Source organism: Cricetulus griseus, chromosome 4, assembly GCF_003668045.3.
Source record: "Cricetulus griseus strain 17A/GY chromosome 4, alternate assembly CriGri-PICRH-1.0, whole genome shotgun sequence".
Classification (NCBI taxonomy): domain Eukaryota; kingdom Metazoa; phylum Chordata; class Mammalia; order Rodentia; family Cricetidae; genus Cricetulus; species Cricetulus griseus.
Window position 1 is genome coordinate 156052383 of NC_048597.1, and position 12330 is coordinate 156064712.

General features: G+C 42.9%; 1 long non-coding RNA gene across 1 annotated transcript; it reads left to right on the forward strand.

The window, feature by feature from the left end:
• Positions 1–780: 780 nt before the first annotated feature.
• LOC107978609 lies at positions 781–5336 on the forward strand. Its single transcript, XR_003484717.2, has 3 exons — positions 781–896; positions 1754–1830; positions 2707–5336. It is a non-coding gene; the product is annotated as an uncharacterized LOC107978609 (long non-coding RNA).
• The last annotated feature ends 6994 nt before the right edge of the window (positions 5337–12330 follow it).

Here is a 12330-nt window from a genome sequence, read left to right on the forward strand (position 1 = left end):
GGCGAGTCATGTGAGAGGCATCCAACGGGAGCATGCGCGCCCAGGCGCCCGCGAGTAGGCGGTGCCTGCTCCGCAAAGCTCTGGGGGTGGAGCTTGCTGGGTTTCTCCCTGGTGCTTTGATCTCGTTGCGACTATGACGGACCTTGAGCGCTCCGATTTTCCCTTCAGACGTGTGGTGGAGCGTTTCGAGGCCAGCATACCCTCCACAGCGAGACTGTGTCTCAAAACTAAAATGCTCAGCTCTGTTCGGTGTCGCTGTGCTACCTAATGCATCAGCTTTTTAAGGTTGAATAGAGCTGAAATTAAATGCCACCTTTTCAAAAGTGGTTAAAAAACAGACTGGTCAAATTCAAAGCTTTTCTGATATATAAAACTTTGCAAATGGAGGGGGCTGGAGAGATGGCTCCTTGGTTAAGAGTTCTGACTGTTTGCTCTTCCAGAGGACCCAGGTTCAATTTCCAGCACCCACATGGCAGCTCACAACTGTCTGTACCTCCAGTTCCATGGGATCTGACACCCTCACACAGACTGATATGTAAGCAAAACACAAATTCACATAAAATGAAAAAAAATAAGAATAAGAAACTTTACAAATGGAACTAATCCATCAATAGGCAACTAGGCAGGCAGTATGTAATTTCTGTGTGGGTCTCTTTAGTAAATATCTTCGTGTATACCAATGAATGAGAAATCTTTTTTTAAAAAAAAAAGATTTATTTATTATGTATACAGTGTTCTGCCTGCATGTATCCCTGCAGTCCAGAAGAGGGCACCAGACTACATTACAGATGGTTGGGAGCCACCATGTGGTTGCTGGGAATTGAACTCAGGACCTCTGGAAGAACAGGCAGTGTCATCTCTCCAGACCTACCAATGAGAAATCTTATTCCAACAAAGTAAGTTTTGGATTTGGTTGTTGTTTTGTTTTGCAGAGGGGTGAGGGGAAGTGGACAAATCAGTAAAATAGGCACTACTGGCTCTTAAAGGATGTCACAAATTTTGTGCCTAAGAGGGTTACATTTTTAACCAGAAATATTTTATGCCATAAATGAAAGCAGGTATACAAAACTAATTTTTCAACTGATGAAAAGGAGAAATAGGGGGCTGGAGAGATGGCTCAGAGGTTAAGAGCAGTGGCTGTTCTTCCAGAGCTCCTGTGTTCAATTCCCAGCAACCACATGGTGGCTCACAGCCATCTGTTATGAGATCTGGTGCCCTCTTCTGGTGTGCAGATATACATGGAAACCGAATGTTGTATACATAATAAGTAAAATAAAATAAAAAGAAGAGAAATAAAAAATTGTGTCTGCCACTGGCACATTTTGAACCAACCTTGTTTTGTATATTCAGCTTTGTGCATTTATTTATTTGGTTTTTCAAGGCAGGGTTTCTCTGTAGCTTTGGAGGCTGTCCTAGAACTCGCTCTGTAGACCAGGCTGGCCTCGAACTCACAGAGATCCATCTGCCTCTGCCTCCTGAGGCTGGGACTAAAGGCGTGCTCGGCCAAAGCTGCTGCTGCTACCACCACCACCTGGTGAGAGCAGAGTGATTGGATAAATGTCAAGTCAAGGTATTCCTTGGCTGTTCTCGCAGTGCTGACTAACCCAGCTCTGTGTCTTGTGTGCCAGGAGTTTGTGTCAAAAGAAGCATTGTGAGGATGTGACTATACCAACTGTGACATCTTGTTCACTAGGATGGATTTACTTAATTTGTTTGTCTAGGCAGATGTTCCCTTCTTCTCTCATCACTGCAGGTGTGGCCCTCCTGTAACATGTTCAGTTGAAGGCTCTGACCTTCCAGGACAGAGGACGGCCATTTCTTAGTTCAAGGGTAAGAGTATCTGAGCTCCCTACTAGAACCTCCAAACATGCTCTCAAGAGTATTGTAGACCAGGTGGTGGTGGTGCATGCCTTTAATCAGAGGCAGAGGCAGGTGGATCACGGAGTTCCAGGCCATCCTGCTCTACAGATCAAGTTCCAGAACAGCAAAGACTACACAGAGAAACCCTGTATTGGGAAAAAAAAAAAAAAAAAAAAAGCCTATGATCCCAGCATTTGCTAGGCTGAAACAGGAGGGTCACAGGAACTATTTTCTTTTTCTTTTTGTCTTTTTGAGACAGGGTTTCTCTGTAACTTTGGAGCCTGTCCTGGAACCTGCCCTGTAGACCAGGCTGACTTCGAACTCACAGATATCTGCCAGCCTCTGCCTCTTGAGTGCTGGGATTAAAAGCATGTGCCACCACCATCCGGCCAAAAAAACAAACAAACAAAACAAACAAAAAACCACAAAACTGTGAGTCAGGGTCCTGCCATTTAGTGCAAAGTGGCCTCAAACTCACTGTATAGCCTTACATTAGCCTCAGAGTTACTGTGATACAGCAGGATGGTAGTGGCGCATGCCTTTAATCCCAACACTCGGGAGGCAGAGGCCGGTTACCTCTGTGAGCCTGGCCTGCTAAGCAAGTTCAAAACAGGGCCATTACACAGAGAAATCCTGTCTGAGGGAAGGGGGGAGGGGTTATGGAAGTTTACCTAAATAATTTCAGCATGTGGGAATGTCAGAAATGTGGGAATGTCCATGAATAAAGCTGTGTGGGGAGAATTCTGTGAGAGTTTGGAAGAAAACTTCCAAGAAAGCATGAGTCATGTAACCTCTAACCATAACATGGGTTGTTTTTTATTACGGGAATTCTGTCCCGTCCGCTAGCCAATGAAAAGGGCAGTTTGGTCCAAAGGACGGAGTTATGATTGGGAAGACGGAGCTGAGGAATGCGCGGTCCATTTAAAGCCTGGAAGGAGCCGCTGGTGACCTGTTTACGCGTTCTCCATTCTCGGTCTTCTCTTGTGGTTACTGCACGGACTCTGCTTGATAACAAACTGTAAAGTAATCCTTTGACTCCCTTTATCATCTGGCGCCCATCTGAACCGGCTGCTTGCGCCCAGCCTCCTGCCCCATGGCGGTGGTGAGGCTGTCCGCCGGCGCACACACGCCCCCGAGGCCGCCCCAGCGCTTTCCGAGCACCAGCCCCTCGGCTCCGGAGCTCCGGCCCGGCACCCCGGAGCTTCCCGCCCCTTCCCCAGCGCTCCTCGGTCACGCACGGTTCTGCAACGTCCTAGGGGCGGGAAAAGTCCGGATCGCGTTCACGAGAGCTCTGGCAGGAGGAAGGTAGCGCTCGCGGCTGAACTCCCTCCCCATCGCGCCGGAGGCATTCCGTGGTCGCATCAGCCCCAGCCCGGAGGTCGCGCGCGTGGCCCCACCCGGCTCACAGCGGCTTGTGGCGCCCGCGTTCCATAGTCTCGGAGCTGCCTTCCGCCTGGGTCTTCCTCGCCTTTGTTGGAGCAGCCACACACCACTCCTGATCCCCCAGGCAGCCCTGGCACGTGCGGAGCAGTGACCCCAGCCGCTTATATCCCGCCCCACTCGGAGCTTCCTACAGGCTCGGCTCCGGCTAGGTTTAGCAGCCGGCCCACCCGGCACTCAGCCTGAGGCTCTCTGGCTAACACAACGTTGTTGATTGTAGTTTCAATTCTGGTTAGAAATACAGGTCTGTTAAATTCGGGGACCCCCAAAGCCTTGGCGCCACACCTACGACATCTGCTGGCCAAACATCGTTATAACAGCCTAAAATCTTGTGCCTGCTGGTCGATCGAGATTATCACACACCTACGACGATCTTCCGTGGATTTTAACGGATGTAACTTTATTTGGTAACTTTACATTTTAGCCAGATTAATAAATAATTTTTAAAAATTTCCACGCCAATGGCGGGCAACATCACTTTGCACGAAAGTAGAGGTCTGCTCTATTTCTGCTTTTGATAGAATGCTAAGAAAGATAAGCAACCCAGCTTTGATGGGTACATTTTTAGTTATAATTGTTATTAGTCTGGTAATTCATATCCTATCCTTTAGAAGGAGGTTTGATAACGGTGCTAAAAATGAGAATCTGACTAAGATGGTCCTGACTTTGCAATATGGCAATGAGAAATTGGCTGATAAACTACAGGCAATTGAAAAAGGTTATGACAAATTATTAGAAACAGTTCTGAATTTAGAAAGTCGTTTGCATACCGAACAGATAATCAATAAGGAAGACAAGGCAGACTTGAGAGACAAGTTAAAAACTTTAGAGATATACATGAATGAGGAAAACAAGAAACGTAGTGATTTAATGAAGGCTTTGTAAGCAGTCACTATTAAAAAGTTCAGACATTACAAGAAGCAACCACTAATAGATTCCAAGCCTTAGAAGAACTTACTAAGACTGATAAAAAAGGAAGTTCACACACACAAAGAAGTCGTAGTAAAGAAGTTAACCACAATGGTACCTCTTAGAGTTAGCTTAGATTCTAGTTGGTATTAATAAAAACCCAGAGATAGATACTGGGGTTAAAACTGAAGATCAGAGAAGCAAAGCAGCCAGCCACTAGCTCTTACCACTACCTCAGACTGAAAGAAAGATCCTATCTCCAAAGCTCAGACTGCTCTGAGCTCCTGGCTCCTCTCACTTTATATTCCTCTCTAGTGCTGGGATTAAACATATGGGATCCCAAATGCTAAATTCACCTTTGTGTGAGCTCTGTTTCTCTTTTAGACTGGACCAATTTCTTGTAGCCCAGGGTGGCCTTAAACTAACAGACCCCATCTGCTTCTGTCTCCCAAGTGTTGGGATTAAAGGTGTGTACCACCACTACTTGGTCTCTGGCTAACTAGTGTGGCTAGCTTTGCACTCTGATCTTCAGGCAAGCTTGTTAGATAATCAACAAAATATCACCACAGTTAACTGTTTATGAAAGGCCAGAAAAATAACAATTGCCCCAAAGGATATGCAGACTGCCAATGGGAACCTATACACATATAAAATTTAAAAGATGTTAGGTTTCTTTTTGTTATTGTTTTTGTTTTTTGAGGCAGGGTTTCTCTGTGGCTTTGGAGGCTGTCCTGAAACTAGCTTTTGTAAAGCAGGCTGGTCTCGAACTCACAGAGATCCGCCTGCCTCTGCCTCCTAAGTGCTAGGACTAAAGGCGTGCCCCACCAATGCTTGGCAAGAAGATATTAGGTTTCTTACGGTGTGCATTCTGCATGTGTGAGGCAGTTATTTGTTAAATAAATTGTCTTTTAGCAATAGGATCACTACATATTGTTGTGCCCAAATTCTGAACACCCAAATCACCAAGAGGCCCATTTCGATGAAAAAGCAATGTGTCTTTTATTGAAGTTGTTTAATGAGCTAAACCCATTAGCTCAGGCCTTTCATCCATCCACCATGGCAGATGGCTTGGGAAAGACCCCGAGAAACCACAGGACAGAGATCTTATAAGGCAGCATAAGGGGAGTGTCTAGGGGTACACACAGGCTCAGGATTGGTGTGCCTCCAGGTTTGGAGGGCTTGCCCTGAGTTGATTGGCCAACTGGTTGTTATGGCCCATAGGCCCTCCCAGGGTGGTTGTTATGCTCTGCACATCATTGCTGTGCACTTATCCCTAAAGCACACCCAGAGCCGTAAAGCATAGCACCACCAGCTAACTTCTGATTGGTTCCTGGCCACAAAGCAAGCATCTGACCTCCTAGTGACCAAGCAAGCACATGTTAGGCTGTTAAGGCCTCCAAATCGGGGAGCTAGTCTCTTCAATATGACTGGAATCAATTAATCTCAGCAGACTGGGAAGTGGTGGTACATGCCTTTGAGCTCAGCGCTTGGGAGGCAGAGGCAGGCAGATCTCTGTGAGTTCAAGGCCAGCCTGGTCTCCATAGCAAATGCTAGGATAGGCTGCAAAGCTACACAGAGAAACCCTGTCTCGAAAAACCAAAAAAAAAAAAAAAAAAAAAAAAGAACTCCCAATCCTGAGCTTGGGGTGCGACTCTTTAACTCCTGCGGGAGCTTGAGTTCTGGCCCCAGTGCGCTAATAGCTGAATAAAGCCTCTTGCTGTTTGCATCAAGCATTCACCTCTGCCTGGTGATTGGGGTCGCCGAGGTCCTGGACTGAAATCCTGGGGGCCTGAGCCACCGGGGTCTTTCAGTCCCTATGCCATACAGCAGCCTTAAATGCTTGGGACAGGGTTCAATTTTTTTTTTTGCCTGTATACTTTAATGGTGTGTTGACCTTGGAATGGAAATCAGCATATTTATTATGCTGGGGAAGGCGTTTTTGCTTTTGTTTCCACAGGAAAAGAAAAGCTATGCATACTTCAAAATTAATAAACATTCAATTTGACTAAGAAAGACCTCTAGATTAGGAGAGCTGATAATTCATCTACGTCTCGATTCAACCTGTTGAAAAACTTACGAAATTAGGGTTGGGGCAGGGTTTTGTTTTGTCTTTCCAGGAAAAAAAAAAAAATCCCTCTTCAGAAATTTAAAGACTTAGACAAATAAGTATCTAAAAAAGGGAGAACTATCCAGAAAATACCAAGAAAAGGAATAATCTGGCCGAGTGGTGTACTTTCAACAGGGTAAAATTTCATATGCCTTTAGAAATGTTTGGTTTTGCTGGTCTCTACAGTCATGTTATCAGGTGGTCTTTATGTAGTTGTAACTCAATTAAAAACTAAAGCTGGCTTTAGAGTTAGGGTGTGGCTCTCTCCTCTAAATCCAAGCAAGTTGTTAAAAGAAAAATTCAGAGTTTCAGGCTGGAGAGATAGCTCAGAAGTTAAGAGAACTGACTGCCCTTCCAGGGGGCCTGAGTTCAATTCCCAGCAGCCACATGGTGGCTCACAACCATCTACAGTTCAGTCTGGTGGCCTCTTCTGGCACGTAGGCAGAACTCTGTATACGTGATAAATAAATAAATCTTTAAAAAGAAAAAAACAGAGTTTCTGTCTCATCAGAAGAGCCACCAGGTGTGGGACAGAAGAAAACCATAAAATCTAGGGACTATTGTCTCCCCAAAATTCTATGTCTTCCTATACTTATTTTTACTCTTTAGATATAGTGCTATCTTAAAATTTAATCTCTCTGTTTTGATAATAAATTGTAAGAGTGATCTCTTGAAGTCTCCAGAAGGAAGATAGGGCCCCACAACTATTCTACCTGGTTCATAAACACCACTTAAAATATTAGCTTGGGATTACACACTGCTCAAGGTGGCTAGCTGAGATTCTCCACCTTCTTACAATACTCTAGCCAGAAACTTCAGATAAGAACTTCGAAGACTGGCTATAAATGATACACTTAGTACTCATGAGACTTAACCATTGCCTTAGTATTTTACAGGATCCCATAGAAATATCGTCGTCCCCTGGACAGCAGGAAGCAATTATAAGAATTCGACGTCGCCTCTCCCAATAGGTGGGATGGGTGGGTTTTTGGTTTTTCTCAAGGTGGTGGATAATTGTCATCTGTAAGGATTGGTTGCAAGTTGTTTAGGGCTGGGTGTGGGGCAATAAAGGAGAAAAAAGAGGGATAGACAGGCTAGGACAATAAGGTAGATTATTGTATCTACTTGCAACTTAAAATAGCAACTATCAGTTTTAGACAATTTGCAATGGTGTGAAATCTTGTATATTGATACAAATGTAAAATTATTTTCCTATTCCTGTTTATGATAATTCAGAATTGTATTTGTAATATATGTTCCTACTTCTGCTTACAATATTTGTATATTGTCACAAACATAAAATTATTGTCATATTGTATGTTTCTACTTCTGTTCAAGATATTTTATATGTTGATGCAAATTAAGAATTTGTTTTGTCATATTGCACCATACATTTCTAACTCTAATTAAGATTTTTTTTAATATTGTCACTGTTTCAAGGTCATTGTCTTAAGTGTACATCTGTTTATGGATTGTTTATTTTTATAATGTGAAGCTTTAGTCTATAAGTCAATAGGTTATTAAGAATTACAGGTTAAGCCGGGTGTTGGTGGTGCACACCTTTACTCCCAGCACTCGGGAGGCAGAGGCAGGTGGATCTTTGTGAGTTTGAGGCCAGGTTAATAGTCACATGTTTGTTATAATTATAGTTAGTAGTAGGTTCTCAAGATACATAAAGATGTATTCCATATAGATAGGTAATCTTCAAACACTTCAAAGACCTACAGAATATGGCATTCAAATGTTTTAATAACTTAGAATTCTGAGACACAACTGCTCCTGGCAGCACTGATCCACTCCCGAGAGAATGGTGGGCACAGAAGACACTCCATGTGGAGCTTGTTTTCTTTTTTGGCAAAACTGACCTATTGGGCAAAGAACTGCCCTTGCCATAAATGCTGACAGTAAGCATCACTGTTCAATCTGGACAAGCAGGATACAAAGAAAAGTGACTGCTAAACCTTTCCAGGACAGGGTCTTTCAAATTTTTCCTGCTTCTGAAAAATGGTCTGTCAGATATTCTAGATCTATAGCCAAAGTTGGATGCCCCAACATTACATAGAAACTTTGGGTGACTGTCCAGGCAGCCAGCTGTTTCTGTTATTTCTTGCTTCTTTTGGAAGTCGCTTGCTTGCACTTTCTGCTTACTCAGGTAATATTTTCCTTCTCAGGTCTTTGATGGGGTTGAAGATTAGATAGTTATGTATCTTAGCTAGGGCATATTAGGTACAAGATTTAGACTTTCCATGATAGGACAGCTATTGGAGAAATCTTTAATTTGCCATTTACCCATGGCCTAGACATTTAGTGTGTGTTTTTTTCTTGATGTTCTTGTTGGCTGTAGTTTCATTTTTGTTTATGCTATTACCTGTTCTCCCTCACAATACTTGATACTTGTTCTTATTGTAAATAGTTTTATGTTAGGATTAGAAGAACTTGTTTAGAAAGAAAGGGAAAGTATTGGGATTTCCATCAGTTTAGCCAATGACTTTTTGGGGCCACAAGCTCTCCGAACTTTCTTGGAGTGAAAGGTGGCTTGCTGTTGGTGCTCTTTATTTACTCCTGGGCAGACTGGACGAAAGCAGCTCATCAGTGGTGACATTTAACTGGTTCTGTATCATGTGTTTATCCTATCCTACACATAAATAAATTCCTGAGGCTCTTAGCAGACTTGTTCCAGTTCCGTGTTCTTCCTGGTTGTGAATATGAATGGGTTTGCTAGGGATTATATGCTGCCACTTTTTAATATTCAATGATGTGACTGTATACACTCTAAACTTACATGAACATGCCTTGCCCTTGTAAGTGTATACAGCTTGAACTCAAGTGAACTTTGCTTATATGACCTTGTTTAACCCTCCGTATGTAAACTGCCTGATGCTCTGAATAAATTTGGCTATTTCATGAGACTTTAGTCTGCCTCATTTTTAGGCTCTACTCTCCCAGGTTCACCCACCAACTAAGGCAGTAACAGGAAGCTAAGCAAGAGGACTGCTGAGAGTTCCAAGCCATTATTGGATACATAGTTAAACTTTATCTCAAATAAACAAGAACAAATAAAAAATCAAATACCTAAAAACATAAGAGGCAGCTAGAAAGATGGTCCAGCTTTGAAGAGCACTGGCTGTTATTCTAGAGGACCAGACTTGTCTTGAACTCACCAACATCCACCTACTTCTGCCTCGTGAGTGATGGCATTTTGTTTCTGCATTCTTTCTCATGTGCTTTTCCAGGTTTTTGTTTGTTTTTTTTTTTTTAAATTTATTTTATTGTGTAGACAGTGCTCTGTCTGCATGTATGCCTGCAGCCAGAAGAGGGCACCAGATCTCATGGATGGTTGTGAGCCACCATGTGATTGCTGGGAATTGAACTCAGAACCCCTAGAGGGGCAGTCTAGAGGTTAAGAATCCCTAGAGTTCTTAACCTGTGAGCCATTTCTCCAGCCCCCCCCTTTTATGCAATAACCATGGTGTAATTTTTTTCTCTGTATTCTAAAAACATAGAAAACAACTCTGGTTTCTATTTCTGTTGAAAATGGGTTCTCCTGGGTGGTGGTGGCTCAGACCTTTAATTCCAACACTCAGGAGGCAAAGGCAGGCAGATCTATGAATTCCAGGACAGCCAGGGATACACAGAAACCCAGTGCTAGAGCCCACTGAAGTTGCACACACAGACATACATTTTGCATTCGGAAATGAGTTGCCAGCGTTCTAGATGCCTGCCTGCTGACTGACTTGGAGCACTGCAGTCCAGGTCTATAGCTATTTGCATCCTTTGGATTTTGTGTAAAGATACCTCACCACGTGTACTTTGGGTTTCTTTCAGGCTAGGTAGCCTAGTCTGGTCTTGAACTCTAAATCCTATCTTGTTCTGCTAACCCCCAGGAATACAGGCCTGTGTTGCCATCCTCCATTTGTGTTCACTTTAATCTCGTCAATTTAGCCCCATCCTTGCACGTTCTTTCCTCAGATTTCTGCTCAGTGTCAGAGAAGGGCTATATTAACAAGTTCTGGATTGTAACAGTGCGTTTATCAGCCAAGGTCAAGGTCAGTCTAAATCAGGCATCTTAAATGGAAAATTTCCACTGTTCTATTACTTGTTCTTGTGAAATACTGTTCTTTTCTGGCTAAAGAACAAAACAGGTCTTCCCAGAGCACTCACACCTGCTACACCTCCCAAGGGGACAAATATGGAGACTGAGAACTGTAATGCTTCTATCAAGGATATTCTGGGGGTAACAGTTCTCCTAGGATCAGGAAACTGAGCCTCCAGGCCAGGGATCAACTGATAGGAAGTACACAGAATCGTTGGACATATGGGATTATGGCTTCTCTGAGGCAAAGATAAACTCAACCCTTTCTGTCGTCCTAGCACTTAAAACTCTTTCCCGTCACAGGCCCAGTCAGTTAAATACATAGTCTTTGTTCAAAATAGATGGAAATGTTTGTCTAAGCAATTAATCAATTGAGGGTGGAGGCAGGAGGACTGTGAGTTCAAGGCCAGCCTACATAAGACCCAGCCTCAAAAATGAAAACTCAAATAGAAGCAAAATAAAATAGGGAAGATGGCAAATACTCATAATCCCAGCACTCAAGTGGCAGAACTGTAGACAAGTGGTTGCCTCAAATTCATGCTCAGTTGCCAAAGGAGTCTACATAGTGAGTACATAGTGTCCAATATGGACTAGCACTATAGTAGGACCTTATTTACTTTTTTTTTTTTTTTTTTTTTTTTTTTTGAAACAGGGTTTCTCTGTGTAACCATCCTGGAACTCACTGAGATCTGCCTGCCTCTGCCTCCCAAGTGCTGGCATTAAAGGCTTGAGCCACCACTGCCAGGCAGGACCTTTAAAAAAAAAAAGAAAAAAAGACCAGGAGAACAGAATTGCTAAATCTTGTTCTTTTTTTTAATCTTGTTCTTAATTTTTGCCAAGTTCTGGGTACAATCAACCAAATGGGATGATTTTCACAGTATTCTAACTAAAACATGTACTTATTGCAAAAGAAAAAAGTTTACTTTTTAATAATTCAAAAGTTTACAATTTGCCAGGTGTGGTGGCATACACCTGTAATCTATCACAGAGGGTGCAGAGACAGGCAGATGAGTTTGGAGCTAGGCTGGTCTACAGAGCAAAGTCTAGGATTTGCCAGGGCTACACAGAAACACCAAACAAAAACAAAACAACAAAACATGCATGGGCAGGACATAAAGAGGAGGGTGCACTAGAGAGATGTCTAGTGGGCAATCATGCTTCCTGCACAGCATGAAGACCTGAGTTCAGATGATAATACAGAGGAAAGAGAATTTAAAAACAAGACAAACAGCCCCCATGCTGCTGAGGTTGGAGATAGGTCATCCCATTGGGTCTTGGGGGGGCATTTGCCTAGCTCCATATTCCAGGAGAAACCTAGTCTAAAAGAATAAGGCAGAAATTGATTAAATCAGGACACCTGACATCCTTTTCTGGTCTCTGTGCACATACACCCCCTGTAAGTGTGAACACCACACACAAGACAAAAAGCAGTAGAACTGGCCACTCACATGTTCATCATTATGACAAAACAAACCCCACATTATGCAATGTTTTATAGCAGTAACAACGTGGTAAAACCCACCAACATAGAAAATTCTCTTGGTTGAAAAATAGTGTCGGTGGTAGTGGTTTAATCCTTTCATCCCAACATTCTGGAGAGAGACTGAAGCAGGTGGATCTTTGAGTTTGAGACCAGCCTAGTCTAAAGATTCAGTTCTAGGACAGCCAGGGATACACAGTGAAACTCTGTCTCAAAATTAAAAAAAAATAGCAAAAATTGTGTATTTTGTTCAGGAAACTTGTAAGCTGCTTTTCTAGAGAGAAGTGAGTAAACTAGGAGGAGAGTAACTTATTATCGTACTATTGTGTTAGGATTTACTTTTATCTAGAACAATTTCCAAGATATCAACAATCACACTGTTGCTTAGTGTGATTACAGTGTTACAACTTTAAACAAAGGTCTCTTTGTTTCTAATTTTCA